This window comes from Notamacropus eugenii, chromosome 5 (assembly GCF_028372415.1).
Source record: "Notamacropus eugenii isolate mMacEug1 chromosome 5, mMacEug1.pri_v2, whole genome shotgun sequence".
Taxonomy (NCBI): Eukaryota; Metazoa; Chordata; class Mammalia; order Diprotodontia; family Macropodidae; genus Notamacropus; species Notamacropus eugenii.
The window spans coordinates 349,942,250-349,963,309 of NC_092876.1; positions in this window are offsets into that span (position 1 = coordinate 349,942,250).

A 21,060-nucleotide genomic window follows, 5' to 3' on the forward strand; every position below is an offset into this window, starting at 1 on the left:
ATAGCTCCCGGGTCAAGGGGAAAATATTGCAAGCAGCCAGAAAGAAATAATTCAAGTATTGTAGAATCACAATCAGGATAACACAAGATTTAACAGCTTCTACCTTAAAGGATCAGAATTGGAATATGATATTCTGGAGGGCAAAGGAGCTAGGATTACAAACAAGCATCACCTACCCAGCAAAACCCAGTATAATCCCTCAAGCAGAAAATAGACATTCAGCGAACTAGAAGACTTTCAAGCATTGTTGATGAAAAGACCAGAGCCAAATAGAAAATTTGACTTCCCAAACTCGAGAAGCATAAAAAGTTAAACAGGAAAGGGAAATCATAAGGGACTTAATAATGTTTACATCCCTACGTGGAAACATAATACTTGTAACTCATAAAAATTTTCTCATTGTTAAAGTATTTAGAAGGAGTTTGCAGACAAAAGGTACAGGTGTGAGTTGAATATGAACAGATGATATGTCAAAAGTAAAATAAAATTAAGGAGTGAGAGAGAGGAATGTACTGGGAGAAAGGGAACAGGAGACATAGAATGGAGTAAATTATCTCACATAAAAGAGGCAAGGAAAAGCTTTTGCAAGGGAGAGGAGGGAGTGAGTGAATCTTTTTCTCATCAGATTTGGCTCAAAGAAGGAATAATATACACACTGAGCTGGGTATAAGAACCTAGCCTACATGAAAGTAAGAGGGGAAGGGAATAAGAGAATGGGGGTGATAAAAGGGAGAGCAGATTGGGGGCTAGTCAGAAACAAAACACTTTTGTGGAGGCACAGGGTAAAAGGAGAGAGAATAGAATAAACGGGATGGGGATGGAGGAAAACACAGTTTGCAGTAGTAACTGTGATAAATAATTTTTTTTGGAAGCAAATTTGTCTGATAAAGGCCTTATTTCTCATACCTAGGGAACTGAGTTAAATTTATAAAAGTAAGTTATTCACTAATTTATAAATGATCAAAAGTTATGAAGTTTTCAGATGAAATAAAGCTATCTATGGTCATATGAAAAAAATTACTCTAACTCATGATTGATTAGAGAAATGCAAATTAAAACAATTTTAGGTACTATCTTATACGTATTAGATTGGCTAATAGGAAAGAAAAGGAAAATGACCAATGCTAGAGGGAATTTGGAGATATTAATGCACTGTTGGTGGAATTGTGAACTGATTCAACTGTCCTGTAGAACAATTTGGAACTATGTCCAAGGGGCTATAAAATCATGCATACCATTTTACCTAGGTCTGTATCTCAAAAGAGAGAAAAACAAAACAAAAAGTAAAAGAACTTAGATGTACAAAAATATGTATAACAGCCTTTCTGGTGGCAAAGAATTGGAAATTGAGGAGCTACCCTTCAATTGGTGAATGACTGAAAGTGTGGTATCGGATAGTGATGAAATGTTATTATAAGAAATGATGATTGGGATGCTCTCAGAAAAACCCAAAAAGACATACATGAGCTGATGCAAAGTGAAATGTACGATGTCCAAATTAAAAATGATATTGTAAGATGATCAGCTATGAATGACTTAGTTACTCTCAGCAATACAATGCTCCAAGACAACTCTGAAGGACTTATGAAAAATGCTACCCATCCCCAGAGAAAAAATTGTAGGTATATGAATACAGATTGAACTATTTGTTTTTTACTTTGCTTTTCTTGAGGGTATTTTTTGTCTGTTTTCTTTCACAACATGACTAATAAGGAAATGTTTTGCATGACTACACATGTATAACGGATATTGAATTGCTTGCCCTCTCGCTGAGAGGGAGGGCAGAGGAAGGTGGAGGGAAGAAGGGAGAGAATTCAGAACTCAGTTTTAAAAATGAATGTTAAACATTGTTTTTACATTTAATTTGGAAAAAAATGAAAAACTAAATAAATTTAAAAATCAAAAATACAAACAAAAAAAGAAGTAATAGTAACAAGTGAGCTCTGAGGTCCTTTCCCATACTAAATTATCTGAAATCCTTGAAATCTGACAACTTTGTGAAGGATGGATAGGATGGGGTGGGGTGTTAAAAGGGGAGGAGGTGGGACAAACGGTTAGGCAATAGTTAAAGTATTTATTAAGTACTTGTAATATTTAATTAATAAGGTCTTAATAAGGGCCTTGATTAGGATGTTGATGTTGGATTTTTTTTAAGAGCAAAGAAGAGATAGCATGAAGAAAAAATCAATAGTACTTGGCAATTGAGCACCTCCGTACTCTGAAGGTGATCAATAAATGATACATTTCTTGGTCTTCAGAAATTGAGTAATATAAAATGCCTCTCTTTTCAAATTAATTTCTTCAAATTAATTCAACAAAAGTTTATTAAGCACCCATCAGGATGTTTACTGACTGTGAGTCTCTGGGCAATTTGCATAATCATGTTTGACTCAGTTTCCTCGTCTAAAAATGAGCTGGAGAAAGAAATGACAAATTCCTCCAGTATCTTTGCCAAGAAAACCTCAAGTGGGGTCACAAAGAGTCAGATTGTCCTGAATGACTGAACAGCAACACCATGAACCACACTCTGTACAAGGCACAGGAATACTAAGACAAAAAAAAAAAATGGAACAGTTTTTACCTTCAGGGAATTTATAATTTGCAGGACAAAACTTAAGGAGCCAATATGGAAACTGATAAATTAAGAATGATACAAAAAAGTTGTGAACAAAGAGTCAACAGCTTGGTAAAGGAAGCACAAAAAAATGCTGAAGAAAATTAACACCTTAAAAGCCAGAACAGGCCAATAGGCCTTTCTCACTTCTCACTAAATTAAATACACACACACGCACACACACACACACACACACACACACACACATATATATAAAATAAATCTTGTTTCTCCTGCCATCTGCCTTGCTTAGCCATTGATCAGGTCTTACCAATACATATATTTTATATGTATATATTTATATCTATCTATCTATCTATCTATCTATTTACCTATTTATCATCTATCTATCTATCTGTCTATCTATCTATCTATCTATCTATCTATCTATCTATCTATCTATCTATCTATCTATCTATCTATCTACCTACCTATCTATCTATCTATACACATCGTTTCCTCCTGGATAGTGTATGGTTACTATCACCAAACCCAGCTTCACCTTATGATCTCAGACAATTGCTCTGATTTCCTATCCAGATGAATTATTTTCATTTTCTTCAGCTATCCCATTTACTATTTCATACTGCCCTAATAGAATCCTTTTTGTTTCCTTGCAAAAGAAGAATTCCATGCAATGTTCATGGCATTTTTATGTATTGTGTTAATATACAGTATTATTACAGCTGTTAGTTATTTTTGTAATTACTTTTAAAAGTTGTGCCAAAACCCTGAGTGGGTGGCATGAGTCTCAGTGGCAAAATATGATAATCTTGTCTTGGAAAGAATATCATGCTTATTGACTTATTTCTCCAAGCAATGCAAAGTCTTTATTGAATATTGAAGTCTTTCAATGTTGCATTTCACATGTGTAGAGATTAAAAAGGTTATATGCAAAATAAATCTGGCTATATCAGCTTGGCTCAGTCCCATCCCATAAACCTCAGCTCACGTAAAGCTACAAGATTGATTTCTCAATATTCAATTTCTCAGTGGAGCAAATAGTCAAGGCATGCATTAGGCTTTGCTCTTAAAAAAATGCATTAGCATTTACTCCTTCACACATAATGATATCGGCCAGACCTTCAATCTGCTTCACGCTTTCCATATCTTTTCCATATGCAGTGCTCCTTCTGCAGTCAATGAAAGCTTTGTACAAGGAAGAGTCACTGTGATAGAGAAAGGAATGAAAGCTACTTTGAAAAACATTCCAATGGCTTCACAAACTAAAGGGCTTAATTCTGCCATCTTTTCTCAGGCAACTCTCCCATTGAGATCAGTGGGAAGTTGGCTTGATTGAGGAGAGCGGAATTCAATCCAACTGGCCTGTAGAAGTAACTTTACCTGTAATCCCTCAGCTAACACTGAAATGTAGCTACCTCTGGACTGAAAGAAGGTGCATACCACCAAAGCACAACAGGCAAGATAGGAAATGGAATACTATTTTTCAATGATATCCCCATTTGTTTTTTACTTTTCAGTATAAAGTGCCCAGGGAGGTTTGTTCCTTCCATGCGCATATAAAATCAGAAACAAATATGTTGGAATGTGATTTGCTAAAGGCAAATTGTACCACTGTAACACATTATGCTAGTATTACCATTTATATGTGCTTTATATGTATTTTATATTTACACATTTTACGTGCAGTAATATACGTACGCTCTTTAAATTTAAGTGCAATGCTTGTATTTCTTGTTAAGGACTAAGAAATGGCATTGTTTCATCCTTGATTTTCTGCTTTTCCCCTTGCATACTACTAATAAATATCTTTTAGAACATACTTTCTCTCAACTAAAAATTAGATATAAACTTTATCAAGACACAACATTTGAAAATGTAAAGGTAAATAAATTCAGGAAACAAGAAAGATTCCCAAAGGTCATTGCAGATTTAGACTGAATGTTAATACTCAGTCTTCACCAACATTCCACTCTGCTGCCTCATTCCAATACAAAGGGTACTAGGTTCTCCAAGTCTATGCCAATGGAGCACAAGTTCTGACAGATCATGCCAATATCAGGTCTGATGACTATCAGTTTATCAGAAGCCAAGTCTAGCAAACTCAAGGAGACTCAACAGAGTAGGCCACCGTAATGACTTTTTGACCACAGCCATTCATGAAGGATGTTGAAATTTCCATCAATAGATGGAATTCCCCCATGAATGTAATCATAACATCTGGAAGTATTTATTTAAATTAACCTTTAGATTGGAATTTGTCCCAGTGTCCATGATTATTGGCCTGCAGTTGATGAGAAATACATAGCTCAAGTGCCATCTTCTAGACAAGATTTTTCACATTCCTACCAGCTGTTAGTGCCTGCCCCTGTAAAGTCACACTCCACATTCCATGTGGGTACCTACATACCTGCTCTGTCCCTGTTTTTGCCCATGTAATTCCTTCATAAACAAGAACTGTTTTTCACTTTTCTTTATATCCTCCCATGCTTAGCACAATGCCTAGTATCTAGTAAGTGCTTAATGTGTATGTGTTTGTCCTTCATTGATGAAGAAGACCATGTCATCAAAGAAATATTGATGTTTTGAGTGAGGGAGAGCTGTGCAGGTCTCCAGACCCATCTGAATCCAGTGACCAGATATTCATCAGGATGACTGGAGATGACCCAGGATGAGGCAACTGGGGTTAAGTGACTTGTCCAAGGTCATGCAGCTAGTGAGTGTCAAGTGTCTGAGGTGAGATTTGAACTCAGGTGCTCCTGTCTCCTGCACTTGTGCTCTTATCCACTACACCACCTAGCTGCCCCTAAGCACTTAATATATGCTTGTTGATTGACAGAGTGATTGGTATTTGTAATATACAAAATCATTTTTCCCTATTAGGGATTGTTTTATTCTTTGTAATTGTAATGTAATGCCTGACATTATACTAGGAGTCTGGAGTGTTCCAGGAAGATCATCACCACTGGTATGAGGGCTTGCTGATTCCTTTTCAGGACTGTTCAACCATTTTTGGCTTCCACCTTTCACCCAACTATCTGTCTGTCACCTGTGGCTCCAAGAAGTTATAGCATGAGCAGCAGTCACACCCCACTAAAACTGTCTTAGAAGATAGGCTAACCCAGGTTAGGAGTAACTGACAGGCTTCAAACCATCAGTGTGTTAGAGGGATGTCAACCTTAAACATGTGAAGACTTCCCCCAGAAGAATGAAGAGATGAGGCAGGCATTGTGGAACACTTAGAGCTTGGTCAGACATCAAAGACGCCAAGGTCATCCACTGCATCCCAAGACACTGCCAGCCATCTTGATTTTTGTCTTTCCACTGGACTTCTATGGCTCTAGAAGAGAAGGCTGAAGATTTTGTGCAACTCTATCTCCCTTAAAATGCAATTCATGTGCAAGTCAAAATATCATCCAAAGATGTCTTTAAAAACAAATGATGAACAACAATAGGCACCCAATAAATGCTTGTTGGTTGATTTATCAATTGATCCCCAACCCCTACCTTAACCCTCAATCCCAAACAGTTCCTAACCTCTCTTTTCAGTAAAAATCCAATGAATTGTATTGATTTTAGTCTTGATTCTGTCATAAACTCACTAGGAAATTCACTTCACCTCTATGAGAAAAATACTTTAACTCTTTTACACAATAAAAATTCTGAAATTTAGTTTTTTTGGATATAGAATGAAAGGTTTGTGCCAGGTGATCTCAAAGGTCCTTAGACCTGTAACATTATGTGGGTCTATCATTTCAACCATCATTCTTCCTGTCTCTGAGCCTTAAACACCTTATAGTTCCACTGGACTCATCCCGCTCCTCACCTATCTTTAGTCAATCATCAAATCATGCTCACTTTTTCATTCAGAATTCTCATATACATCATCATCTCCACTCCTATTGCTATGTTTGCCTCACCTTTTTCCTGGATTGTTTCATTAAAGTCCTAGCTTGTTTCTCTAATTACAGAGTTGTTGTTGTTCTTTGGATTTTTCCCAACTTCAGTACCTCCTATACACTATGAGTAAATTAATCTTCCTCATCACCTTACTCCTCTGCAAGGGGAGTGGGGGTATTAGTTATTTCTCACTTTCTGTAGCATAGTATTAAAGTTCCTCAGTTTGACTTTTATAATCTGGCCCCCAAATTACTTCCAAAAAAGGGAGATATTTAAGCACTTTGAAAACTTTAAAATGCTTTTAAAATATCAGTCGGTATTTCTCATTCTCCCTTAGCAAAAATGCTTGTTGCTTAGTTTTTTTGTTATTTCTTGAATGTGATGTATATTCCCACTACTCAGTCTTCATGCTAACCCCTAGCCACAAGCAATCTTGACAAAGGCTCAATCTAATCAAATCAGCTAGTCAGGAAAAGAGGTAGGAGAGGAGAAGGAAGTGCATCATCAGGTAGCTTCCTCCTTTAACTAATTACTCTTACATTTTGATTGCGTAATTGATTTTTTTTCCTATTAGTTGAAGGAATACAAGTACCTTCATCACCCAATCACATCTCCCATCTCCAACATTTTCAATCTTTCCTTATGATTGCAGGATACTAGGCACTCCTACTTGCCTCTTCTCCAATATTCATCTCAGGTTTATTTCCTCTGAGAAGTCTTCCTTTATTTTCTCTGCCCCAATTTTTTTTTCATCTTTTCTCCTTCTCCTTCTCCTTTCTATTCACTTCTCTGTGTACATGTTTTATTCTCCATGAGAATTAAATAGAATTAAATTAATTAATAAATTGATTAGGTGCTAATTTCTGGTAGGGTACAGTATTTAGCAATAGGGATAAAAACACAATGAAAAACATTCCCTACCCTCACGAAGCTTATGTTTTACTGGAAGGATACAAAATTTACATAAATAAATGTTATCCCTTATTAGGGATAATATATGTTTCCTGAGTGCAGGGACCTCTAAGTTTTTTTGTCTTTGCATCTACTTCAACAAGTCCATGTCTGATATATCACAGGATATATGTTAGGCTATATTGTTGTTGTTCAGTCATTTTCAGTTGTGTTCAACTCTTGCTGACACAATTTAGAGTTTTCTTGGCAAAGATACTGGAGTGGTTTGCCATTTCTTTCTCCAGCTCATTTTACATGTGAGGAAACTGAGGCAAACAGGGTTAAGTGACTTGCCCAAGATCACACATCAAGTAAGTGCCTGAGGCCAAATCTGAACTCAGGATGAGGAGTTTTATTGATTCCGGGCCTGATACTTTAACCACTGTGCCATCTAGCTACCTTATTGGGATATATATATATATATATGTATGTGTGTATATACATATATACACACATACATAATATATATAAAATATTAATTTCATGGAGCTGAATTGATTCTCATGGTTTCATAGGGGCAGATCTAGAGAGTTTTAGAAAGAAAGTTTTGACTTCATGGCAATGTTTAATGTATGGACTGCTGTATCACCTCCTCAGTATACACACAGGGTCATGGGATTATTGATTTAAAGTTAGAAAGCATCTCGAAGGTCATTTAGACCAGTAGTTCTCAAAAGTTTTGGCCTCAGGAAACCTTTACACTCTTAAAAATCATTGAGGAGCCCTCAAACAGCTTAGGTTATATGGGTTATACCTATCAATACTTACTGTTTTTTTTAAATGAAAACATCTTTATATTATTGAGGTTTGGACCTCACAGACTCCCTGAAAGTATCTCAGGGATACTCTAGGATACCTGAATCACATTAAGAACCACTGATCTGGGACCAATTCCTTAATTTCACAGATCAGGAAACTGAGGCTCAGAGATGGTAAATGGCTATCCCCAAATCACACAGGTAGCAATTCAACTTCCATTCACTGGCTTTTACCATATAGATTACTTTTTAAATATCCTCCACATGGTTTGCCAAGAGTTGTTTGCACCTTGGGGAAATCTTTCTCAATTCATATTTCAGGTAATAATATTTTGAAAATATTCTCTCTCTCTCTTTTTCTCCCTCCCCTCCCCCCATGTGTGTGTGTGTGTGTGTGTGTGTGTGTGTGTGTGTGTGTAAAATTTTGAAAGTATCTCTCTTTTCAACTAAGTTCAAATGATACTTTTTGTTTTCTAAAATGAAGGCATTTTAATTCTTTTTACATTCCTGAAATCAGTGAGAGTCATGTCAGTTTAACAAGTAGCAGGAATATCTCCTGCCCTAGGAGATGAAATTGGATTTAGTGGACAGAGAGCAGAGACACAGATTCTGACATCTTTGGGACACTCACTTCTCCTCTCTGGGACACAGTCTCCTTATCTGTAAAATAAATAAGTTTAATTAGAAGATGGTGTAATGGTAATTTAAGATTAATGGTGGGGGGGAGAATTAAAGATTTTTCCCACTTCAGTGCTTTTTGTTAATTTCTATTGAGGCACTGGCTCAGAGGGTTCTGCCCTCCAGCTTTGAAAAATGTATAAATATTCCGAGGTGAGGTTTTACTTTGGGGCTGTTTTTGGAGGAAAGTTTGTTTGGCCAAATGAGCCTCTGGGCAGCCGATAAGGAGTCCCCTGGCCTGGAAAACCCAGATGTTGGTGCTTCTTTCTCTGATAACTATGTATGTATGTAATGATAAGACAGTTGGATCTGTGTGATATATGTATTACTTATGATCAAACAGTTGGGAGCCCTGTCTGTTAATCTTTGTTTCTCTGTTTGTATTTTCTCTGAAGTCCAGGGTGCTGCCTTTTTGCCCTGAACTAAGTGAATGATATATGTGCTTGATTAAAGTGATTGCAGACCCCTCAAAAGTTAATTTCCTTTCAGAAAAGCAGATCTAACAGCCTATACAGCAGTCCCTCCTGTGTATTTTGGGGTCCTCTTTAATGGACAGGCACCAGGAAGGATGGTGCATGTAAAAGAGTGTTTGTGGAATCCTGATGAAGCAAAAAACATATATTTTTTACTCCTTCCTGATATTTAGTCTCTCATGTAGTTAGATATAGTTTAATGTGGAATTTTAGTTGTTATGTTCATTGCACTATGTGCACCTTGGTAGGTTTTCTCTTTCTGAATTCTCTACCAAAAGGAAGTAGTACAGTAAATAAAAGTGCTGGTCTTGGAACCAATTAGACCCCAGTTAAGACCTGACCTCAGATACTAGATGTGTAACTCAAGGAGAGTAGTTTTAAAACTCTATACACTTCAGTTTTCTGAATTGTAAAATGGGCACAGTAACAGCTATTCAGGGTTGTAGTTAGGATCAAAGGACATACTATTTGTAAAGTGCCTAGCATAGAGTTTGGCACAAAGTGGGCAGTTAATAAATCTTCGTTTCTTCCTTCTGCCCCCATCAGAGGAAGGGGGTCACATTCATGCCACTGAAGTAGGTAGACACTTTTGTAAAACTTTTGAGGTGACCCTCACAGAATGTATAATCTTAGAACTGATCAGCTTTCAGTGACAACTGAGATATGGGAGGTCTTTAAGAGAAGGACTTATCAGTAAAGAAGCCTGTCAGCGCATGATTATTTGGTTGAGTAGCTCAAGCTACAGTTATTAACTGTCAAGCATGGTGTAAAAATTCCTAAAATGTATTTCTTCAAATGTCCTCACAGATCATTCTTATAAAATGTTTGTGTGTATAGCTTAGTAAGTCTTGTTCAGATGCACATCTTTTGGTCTCTAGAAAGCCTGAGATGCAGAATACTTATGATATTTCCTCCCAAATTTGGAGATTTGGAAGGCTGTGAATTATTTTTAGAAAGTGTTATATTTTTTTATGGATAATGAATCCATTCTTCTGGTTGGGAGAGTATCTCATTATGTCATATATACAGCAGACTTTCAAATACTTGATGAAGTAATCAATTAATTAGCATTTAAAAAGTACCTACTATGTGATCAACACTGCTAAGCACTGGAAGTACAAGTAAATGAACAAAGCCCTTGCTCTTAAGGAACTTAAATTCAAATGAGAAATATATAAAGAAATTTGTCAAATTTGTAAGAATGCGTTGTACCCCAATTGATAAATGGTCAGGGGTATGAAAAGATAGTTTTTGGATGAAGACATCAAAACTATATGTAATCAAATGAAAAAATTCTCTAAGTCATTATTGATTAGAGAAATACAAATTAAAAGAACATTGAGATATCACCTGTCAGATTGGCTAGGGATAGATTTTGCCCTTCATTTGGATAATGACTAAACAAGCGGTGTGTTTATGATTGTGATGAAATATTACTGTGATATAAGAAATAATGAATTGGTTGATTTAGAAAAGCATGGAAAGACTTCAAGCTCTGAGGGAAGATGCTATCCACCTCCAGAGAAAGAACTGACCAACAGAAATATGCATGGTATGGTCTTATACGTATATGCATATATATATATGTTTATAGATATTTGTGTATATTTACATATATTTGCATTTAATTATAGCCTTCTCTGAGAGGGGAAGAGTAAAATTTTTAAAAAGGAAAAAAATGAATGGGAGCAGGTATCACATAAAAGAAATCTGAAAAAGTGATGAAGAAAAAAATACCCCTCTGAGAGTAGTAGAAAAGTCCTGAGTGCAGCCTGAAATGACAGATGGCTGATCTGAAGACCTTCCTTAAATGGAGGTTTGTGGAGGACATGTGCAGTCAAGGGGAGAAGCTTCAGAGGCAGAGAATAGTTTTGATTTGTGAATGTCTGAGATGGAGTAAGACTTCAGGATAGTAGAGGAAGTACAGAGTAAAGCCTGGAGAAGAAGAGGACGATTCCTTGATGAACAAATCACCAGATTTAGCCCTGAAGATGAAGAGAAAGAGTTTATCAAACCAAGGGTAGGATCCAAATAGAAACTGATATTTGGGTCAGAGGATTGTCACACGTAGAGATTGGTGCCCACTCATTTTACCTTTTTCTTCTTGGGTTACTTTTTCAATGTTAAATTCTAGCATCTGAGAGCTGGGATGGATCTTGTAGGTGATCTCATCCTCCCCGTATCTCTTCTCCACTATTCCCAGTTGGGTTTCCACTTGAAGACCTTCTTTGAGAGGCTTAGGAGGAACCCTTAGGGTTGAATGCACAAATGCTGTGTGTGCCTCAGTTGGCCCCCATTGAAGCTTGGGGGAAACCTTAGGGTTGAACGTACAAGCTGGGATGCTGTGAGTGCCTTGATCAGCCCCATCAAGGCTTGAGGGGAATCTATTTGCCTTCACTGGCCCCCACTGAGACTTAGGGATTTAAGGGAAGCACAAGTTGTGCCTGTCTTTATTGACCCCATCGAGATGTAGGGGTCATTGCCCCCCCTTCTCACTGGCCCCAGTGAGAAGGGTGATTAGGGAATGCTGTAGGAGTTTGTGCTCTCACCATCAGCAACCTTTTCTGGGAGAACTAGACTAGAATAAAGTAAGACTATTACCCGCTTTTTAGTGTCTTTCCTGTCTCACCAAATTAAGAGTGAACCTGGGCTAGCAGCCCTCAAGTGCGCTATGTTTTATTTGTCTTACAACTATTTTATCCTTCTCCCTAACACTTAAGATTTTGTTCTCTTAAGGCAGTTAGGTGGCACAGTGAATATAGCAGGGACTCTGGAGTTAGGAGGAGCTGAGTTCAAATCTCCCCTCAAGCACTTGACACTTGCTACACTACACTTGACACTACTAGCTGTGTGACCCTGGGCAAGTCACTTAACCCCCATTGCCACAACAACGACAACAGAAAAGGCTTTGTTCTCTTTCATCTGCGAGGGAGTGTGACAGTTGATAGAATCTTCTACATGGAACTAGAAAAACATGGCACAAATTCCATGTCTTCGGCTCACCTGTGCAACCCAGACAAAGCCTTCTAACCTCTCTGGACCTCAGGTTTCTCATCAGTAAAATAAGGGTGTTGGATTTGATGGCTTTTAAGATCTTTTCCATTTCTAAGTTTATGATATAATATGGTATAATATAACTGAAGGGGCAGGGGCAAATCATCTATCCTTTTAGGGCTTCCAGGTAACTCTAAAATAGATATTGTTATCCTTTCATGGACCTTTTCCCCCACCCCCAACAGTGTGGTGAAGCCTATGAACCCCCTCTCAGAGGAATATTTTTAAATACATAAAATAAAGGAAACCAATTATATCATTATTAAAAATCGTTTTTAATGTTCATAGACCCTAGATTAAGGACTATTGCTTTAAGACTGTAATTTATGCTGGATTAGCATCTGTGGATGTGGTTTTCCACACTGGAAGTTCCCTCATACTGATAGAATCCCAATTCTGAAACCACCCCCATAGCCACAAGACATATGGTAACCAAAATGTGTTTTTGCTTAGTGGTAATGTACATTCTGATGAACTCCTTTACAGAATGTGAAATTAGTTTACTTTACAAAGGCTATGATATTTATTTTGGAAACCTACCCTAAAGGCTCTTCTTCTAAAAACGGCCAATCCAGTCAAGAAATGCAAAGCATGCCAGTGTCACTCTGTCTGCTGTTTCCATGGCTGATGATAATATCCCCAAATCATACTAAATATACTAAATAAAATATACTTAAATAGTGTTGCAACTGGACTCAGATGGTCATGGAGTGGCCCTTTGGGATACTAGAGAGGAGAAGGCTTTGAAAGTTGATAAGAAATAACAACTGCATGAAATATAGCCCCAAGGTGGCTGCTGTTATTACATACCACACTGCATGTACGGAAGGGCAGGAGAACATTATTTAAGCAAGTAGACTCTGGAGACAAATAAGTTCTAGGAGCCTTACATCATTGTGGGAGCAGAATAGACCCATTACAACCCAAACGGAGTGGCTGCTGTCGACAGCTGCTATAATGTGACAGTGTACTGAAATAGGGTCTTAAGTGAATGAAGCTAATCAAGTAATGAGAATGGTGACTTTTACTTCATTTAAAATCTGCACTAATACAGAAACTAAAACAGAATAAAGGGGAAAACTTTACTAGCAGACAAGCTAATCTATCTGAGGGAGACCTCGCTGTATTTTCTCTCTCTCTTCAATTCTGCTAGAGATAGAAAGACTTCTCACTTCTTCTGTACCCCACAGAGGCGTATGTAGGTGGTGTGTAAGCTGTTGCAGTGCCCAAGGACTGTGAGGCTGGCAGATTAGAAATGGTGCTGGGTAAGCCATGGAAGGAGGCCAGGATCTGAGGCGTTATAAGAACATGTTGAAGGCTTTGAATGTCTGTGTTCTTATTGTCCTTTTCAAGAAAAGGGCAACGTTTCTGTGAACTTACATTGGGCCATCTTTCCTTCCCCTAGCTCTACAAGTTTTCTCTTTCCCTGGTGCTGGGTACCTTGATCAGAGTGAGCCGCTCGTCAGTCATGTTTTTCCATGGACCTGCTCCCAGCCAGGGATATCTCCTTCCCCCTCCGAGCCATATAAATATTTGCAGGGCTTCTAGAAGTCTGCCTTCTTGGCCTGTTGTGGTTAGCACAAATACTGCCTGCAGCTATTGTAAGCTTCCCAGGTCGCTTCCTTCTCAGTGGTGAGAGGCTGAATGTACTGATGGAAAACTCTTTTGAAAAAATAAAGAAAGCTGAAATTTTACAACACATTCCATACTGACTTGAAGCAGCAGCCTGCAAAGGTAGCTAATGTGCGGCCTGTTGTCATTATCTTTTTTCCTAGACCTTGAAATTGTCGCAACTCATGAAAATTGGGCCTATACTCTGTTCGTAACCGTGTCTGAATCACAAATTGCCTAGGGCCTGGGTCCTGGAATCATAGGCAATAAAGATACGTTCCCACCAGTGAAAAATCAATCTTTCCAACCCAAAGAAAGGCAAGTCCTTTGCTCTTTTCGAAAAGCCACATTAGCAATGATTATAACAAAGACTGCATGAACACACTGAATAGGTTGGCAGTGTGTTATTTTACTATGGCAGGTACAACGAATGAATTCCATAAGGACAGCTTTTAGGGTCATATCCTTCTAAATTATATATCAAATTCAATTAAATTCAATTTAATCCAGTCCCTTACAATTCAGTGCTTAGCACAGCATCCAATATTTGATTGATTTGCCAAGTACCTACTATGAGCAAAATATAAGTGAGGGGTTAACCTTGGGATGGTGGATAAAGAGCAGGCCGTACAATCAGGACAACATCAATTGAATTCTTACCTCTGATAATACTGTCTTTGTGATCTTGGGTCAGTCACTTAACTTCTCAGAGATATGAACAACTAAGAGTATAAAATGCAACCTGAATGGAGGTAGCATCTTTCCTATACCAGTGAAGTTCTCTATAACAATTAAATCACCAATTCAACATGTTATTGTTTTTTTCTCCCTTTTAAAATGTACAATATACTATCCTAGGTACTGGGGAAAAAGAGATACAATTCAGTGAACAAAAGAAAACTTACAAGGAAGCAAAGAAAAGATGGATAGCTCTGAACACAATTCTTGGTATTTATTATGTAGGCTTCCTTGAAATTGAAGTTTATTACTGTATATTTTGAATCTTCTCTTAAGTTCTGGTGAGCCCATGGTAATGCTTTTTCTTTTCCTATTTTGTATTGAAGTTTTAAATATATTTATTTTTCTTTTCTCATTTCTTATTTAAGTTTAAAATAAATTATTTTTTTAAAAAAGATAGAATTTAAAAAGGAAAAAGCCTTGTGCCCTTGTCCTCAGGGAACTTACCTTCTACGAGGGGGAGGGGAATGATACAGTATAATAGATAAGCATATACAAGATGACTCAAAGAGGAAGAGATAGCTTTAAAGACTAAGGGGATCAGGAAAGGCTTCTCACAGGAGATGGCACATGAAAGAAGCTAATAGGGAGGACTACTCAGGCATGGAAAGAACCTGCACAAAGCTTTGGTGGCAGGAGAAGAAGAGTAGACATTAAAGATCATAAAAAAGACCAGCTTGATTAGGCAGCGCTGATTCAGGTGTGAAACAAAACATAATAAATTTTCCAAATTTTCCACTAAAAAAACAAAACAAAACAACAAACTATGAAATACCGAAATGAGTGAGAAATACCTTTGTCTTTGATGGAAAAGGTACTTTTGTGAGGTTTAGGCAGTAATGCTTGCCTCTGGGGATAAGAAAGGAGGTAGTTGGGTTTTGGACAAAGCATCCAGATTTAATTATCCTATGATTATGTTAACCCAGTTTCTGATGTTCATGAATCTGTGATTTTAACCAACCAGTCAACAGATATTTATCAAGCTCTTGCACGTGCCAGGCACTGTGCTAAGCACTGGAGATATGAAGAAGAAAGTGAAACTGTACCCTTCTTCAAGGGACTTACATTCCAATTTAGGAGACATGTACCTGATACAAATACATGCAAAGCAGACATGAGGTAACCATGAATGGAAAGGCACTAGTAGCTAAGGAGACCTGAAAGGCATCATTTAGAAAGTTATCCTTGTCTTGAAGACAGCCACAGTTCAAAGAGACAGAAGTGAAGAAGGAGGGTGTCTCAAGTATGGGGGGCAGCCACTGCAAAGCCATCAAGATGAGTGATGTTAGAGTATAGAATAACAAGTAGGTCAGAACAGGTTTTCTATCCCTCCATTGATTCAGATTGCAACCCATACATTCTTCATCCTAAACAACTCTTGTGTACGTCCTCCTATAACACCTTTCAACAAGGAGCTCTTCCAATATGCAGGGGGCCTTCTTCTAGATGTTTTGAGAGTAAATGTTGATCAATGGAGCACAGAGAGTATACACTGGCTCACTCTCCCATTTAAAACTGCTGTCAAAGTCCTCTTCTAACCTCTTTCCAAGATATTTGCATTTTCTTTTAAGTTGTAGAACATTACAGATTCACACAAAGAAATGGTTCATTTAGAGAGAACAATGCTTTTCTACATCCTTCTACATAGAAAATTAATAAGGACATGGGTAGGAATCATAACAGATATGATGGCCAACATTGTAACCAAAAGCTATAAAAACAAATCCAGTGGGAAGCAATATGAGCTAACATTTATATAGCACTTTACAGTTTGCAATTTATTTCTTCACATTATCTGTAAACACTGGAGCAAGTCACTTTCCTAAGGGAATCTGGAGAGTTCTTTAAAACATAGTATAGGCAAACATATTTCTTGAATGCTCTGTCCATAACGACTTATCATTAACATGTAGGTGACTCTTGCTGGGAGTTTTCCAGTGGAATATCACCAAGTGCTTTCATGTACCCCCTTCAGTAGAGAACCATTAAAACCTTTAAAAATGACACCTCGTGAATAAATCTTCTGGGTGAAAAAAACACAAAACTCCTGGAATCATTTAGCCTCCTTCCATAGTCTCTCTTCTTCCAGGGAAGAATAGATATTTTGGGGGTCCTTTTTAACTCACCTGTTGGACCTGCTTTTGTTTTGCTCAGGGTTGGTGAAGAAAGGCATGATTTCTGAAGGATTTTCAATCAGGAACTTGAATGTATTTTGCTACCATGTACTCCCTCTAGCACTTGGCTTTTAATTTTTACATCTGAATTATGAAATGCCACCTCTACCAGCCCGCTGCCAGGAGTCGGGAACATTAATATTGATGTCCGGAAGGGTTTGTAGTGCTGCAGAAGGGTGATTTAAACAGGAGAATTATCAGGGACAGCATGAGAGTAAATAAATCTAAAATTCAATTTGTTTTTCCTTTTCTTTGACCCAAATTTTCTTAAAGGAGAATATGAATATAAATTCATTTTTATATGTGTGTATCTATAATATATATACAAATATATCTTTGTGTAATCTATGTGTACATATACATATATATTTATGCATACTTATCAATATGCTATGTGTTGTAGTGCATGCTAATGTTTTCTCCAAACTAGTTAAGCATAGTATTTTAATAATCCTACCCACCTACCCTAAATTCTACTTTCGAGGCATGTAGTCAAAAAAGACCACATGGAGCTGGTTCTCCAAAATCAAAGAAAGTCATAGAGTAACAGATAAGCGGGGGCGGGGGAGGGGGGGAAGGGTAGGCAGGGCAGATCTTGACAGGGTGCTCTTCCTCAACAGTTTTTTTAAGCTTGGGTATCACCACCCCATTAGTATACACAGGGCAAACTGTTGTTTGTGATGTTTGGGAACCATCTGCCGAGCCCGAGGCAATCTTGGCATTAAAACCCAATTTCCTTTTGTGACCTGAAATGAGGACTAAATTTGGTGGTTCTGATTGAATTCCATTCTGAGATGTTGGGTGTGGGGAAGAGAAGTTTAGAATAAAACTCCAAGGGTGGGAACTGAAATAAAGAAAGAGCCCTAGGAATCCAATGCAAAAAATCAGACCCCCTCCAAGATTGACGCAGCTGTCATTATGCTCACAAACCAGACTTATCCCCCTGATAGGAGGAGTGATCTCAAATCTACTTTCCCAAATCAAGCTTAGCAGAGCATAGCTTTGCTTCATTATCATTTTCAAACATGACTCTAGCTAACTCTGTTTGATTTTCCATTGGGAACACAGGTTGGGAACTTTCACACTCAGAGAAGAAATATTGGGGTTCTTGTTCTCAGGAAAGAGAGAAGACCTACTCTCATTTCTTTGTTTTCCCTCTCTTGAGGTTTTGGAGAAAGAATATAATTTATCTGTGTAACCTCATCTCCCATGTGCTCAAAAAAGGGGAGAGAATAGATTCTTGGTTTAACATACTTGGTGTTTCACAGATTCATGTGCTATATAAATGTGAGTTATTTGTAACAGGATCATTATAGGCGTCACAGGGGATAAGGACTGCATCTGTGATTTCATTGGTGCAGGGAATTCCCAGATGAGGAAATTTCTTTTACCATTGGAGGCTGATCACTTCTCTCGCAATTTTATTAACTAATGCTATTATACACATATTAACATTTATTATATAAATGTTAATAACTAACATTTATATAGCCCTTGCTATGTGCTAGGCATTGTATTAAATGTTTCACCATTACTATCTCATTTAATAATAATAACTAACACTTTTAAAGCACTCATGATATGCCAGGTACTGTACTAAGAGCTTTGTAATTTCTATCTCATTTAATCCTCACAAGAACCCTAGGACATAGGTGCTATTATTAGCCCCATTTTACAGATGTGAAAACTGAGGCAAACAGAGGTTAAGTGACTTGCCCAGTGTCACACTGCTAATAGGTTATCTGGGGTCAGATTTGAACTCTGAGTCTAACTTGATTCTAAGCCCACAATTCTAGCCACTGCACCACCTAGCTGCCGCTCTAATTGTATAGTCTTAGAACAGTGCAATCAAATTAAAGTAGAAATGTGGGTGGGGTGGGGTTGGGAAGAAGGATTAATCCACATATAGCTATCCCAGCAGGTTGCATATTGACTTACTCTTAAAATGTAATGTTATCTATGCTTTATCTATCTATTTATCCATCCATCCATCCATCCATCCATTCATTCCTTCACTCATTTATTTATCCTTTCCTTCCTTTGCTCATTAGTTAGCTATTTCCCAATAATAAAGTTTAGTGCTTCCCATGACTGTTACATGCCTGACAACCATCTTAGAGTGCTGCCTAGATTCAGTGACTTTCCCAGGATCATATAGTCAGCATGTGTGAAGGCTGTAACTTGAACTCAAATCCTGTACTGACTTTGAGGCCAGCTCCTTATCCACTAAGCCACATTGCCTCATATTAATAATAGCCACTATTTATATCACTTAAAGATTTGCCCCATACTTAGAATTCATGATCTCATTAGATCCTATAAGCAACCATGTGAAGTAGGTCCTAATGTTATCCATATTTTATAGATTTGGAAAATGAGTATCGGAAAGGTTGTGATTTGCTCAAGGTCATTGCATCTTGTTAATAACATGAGAGCAGAAATTTGAACCTAAGTTCATCCAGCATTCATTTCCCTCCACTTACAAGGGATGTATGTTTTGAAACGTGTCTTTGCACAAAGGCTGGGGCATAAGACTGAAGAGATATGCTAAGTATTGAAGGTGCCTAGCGGAAAAAGAAAAGGAAGGCTTGGAACGTGATAGGTCTAATAAGGGAGAGCAGCCTAGAAAAGGTCAGCCTGAAATTGAGACTTGAAGAATCCAGGGGCTGCAGATTAGTTGAAAGAAGCAGAGAAAGCTTGAACATCATCAAATTGGCCAAAACAAGGGACTTGGCATCCTGAGCCCCAAACAACAAAAGGAGACAAAGTAATTGTGATGCTAGAATACAGAAAAACCACAGCGACTGCAGTGTCGGACTTATTTGATCACAGATAAATTGATGCCATCTCAAGTTGCACCTGACATCTTCATACTGATTGTTGAAGTGAACAGGTTGTTGAGGTATTTGCAGGTACCCTTTCTGTAATGCTTATTAGGAGTTACTTTAGCACCAGTCAGAAGAAATTTTTCCCAGTCTCCAAGAGATAAACCATGAAGTATGATTGACTGTTTTATGTATGACTGTTCTTTTTTTTAAACTAATGGAAGTGCTTAGCCATGAGTTCTCTCAGATCCCTTTATTCTTAAATAAATCTTAATGATATCTTATTAAAAAACTTTATCACTTTCCAGTGAATCTCCAATAGAAAATTTTCTTCTAACAAAGAAATCAATGCCTTATATTCAAAGGATCATTGATAAAGGAGAGAAAGACAGAGAGAGAGAGAGAGAGAGAGAGAGAGAGAGAGAGAGAGAGAGAGAGAGAGGAGGAAGGAAAAAGGAAGCCTTGCCCTCAAGGAGCTTGCAATCTAAAAGGTGACGCAAACACACAAAATGCAGCTGGAAAGGTGGGGGTGGGGAGTACTAATGTGGTGGGGGTAGGGGTGGGTGGAGAATGTTGGACAGGCTCAAAAAGTTTAAAATGAGTGTGGCCAGGGGGGAAATAAGGAGATAGTTATGGAGATGTCACCGTTCCCTCTTCTTGAGTAGAGGAGTTCATGACTCCACCCTCCAATCAGATGGACAGAGTATACTGATGAAGTATGAGTACCAGGACTGATTGCGTTTTTTGCAACGTGATATTTCCCAAGGATGAGTTTTGTAGGTGTATGGTGGAGAATAAGTTCCAAGGCCTGATGGGAAAGAGGAAATTTCAGTCTAGGCGGAGAAGTCACATATGTCCTGCCTAAACTATATTTAGTGACCTACCTTACAGACCTTTGCTAAACAACGTCAATGTTTTTTGGTGATGCTGAGAGGGATTGTACCCACAAAATCAAAATTAGGAAAGATTTTAATCAGTTATACTCTCTTTCTCTGTCCCTTCCCTTCACTGAAACTAGAAAAGAATTGCTGCATGGATGTTTTTTTTTCGTTTGTTATATTCTAGTAAGTGTCTGAAAAGAAGCTTTTTTTCTTTTCAATAAAAGTCAAAATTTAAAAGAAAATTATGACAGTTCCTGAAGAGAGTATCACCTGAGTGTCTTTGCAGTGTTACTTAAGGTCCATATCTGTATCTTTTTTGGACTTAAACTCCAGGGTTTCTTATTCCTTTCAAATTCTGATTTGCTCTTAGCCATTTATTTTGAAATCCAATACTTGTAACCACTTCATACTGCTTTAACACTGAGTTCTAAATACCATCGGC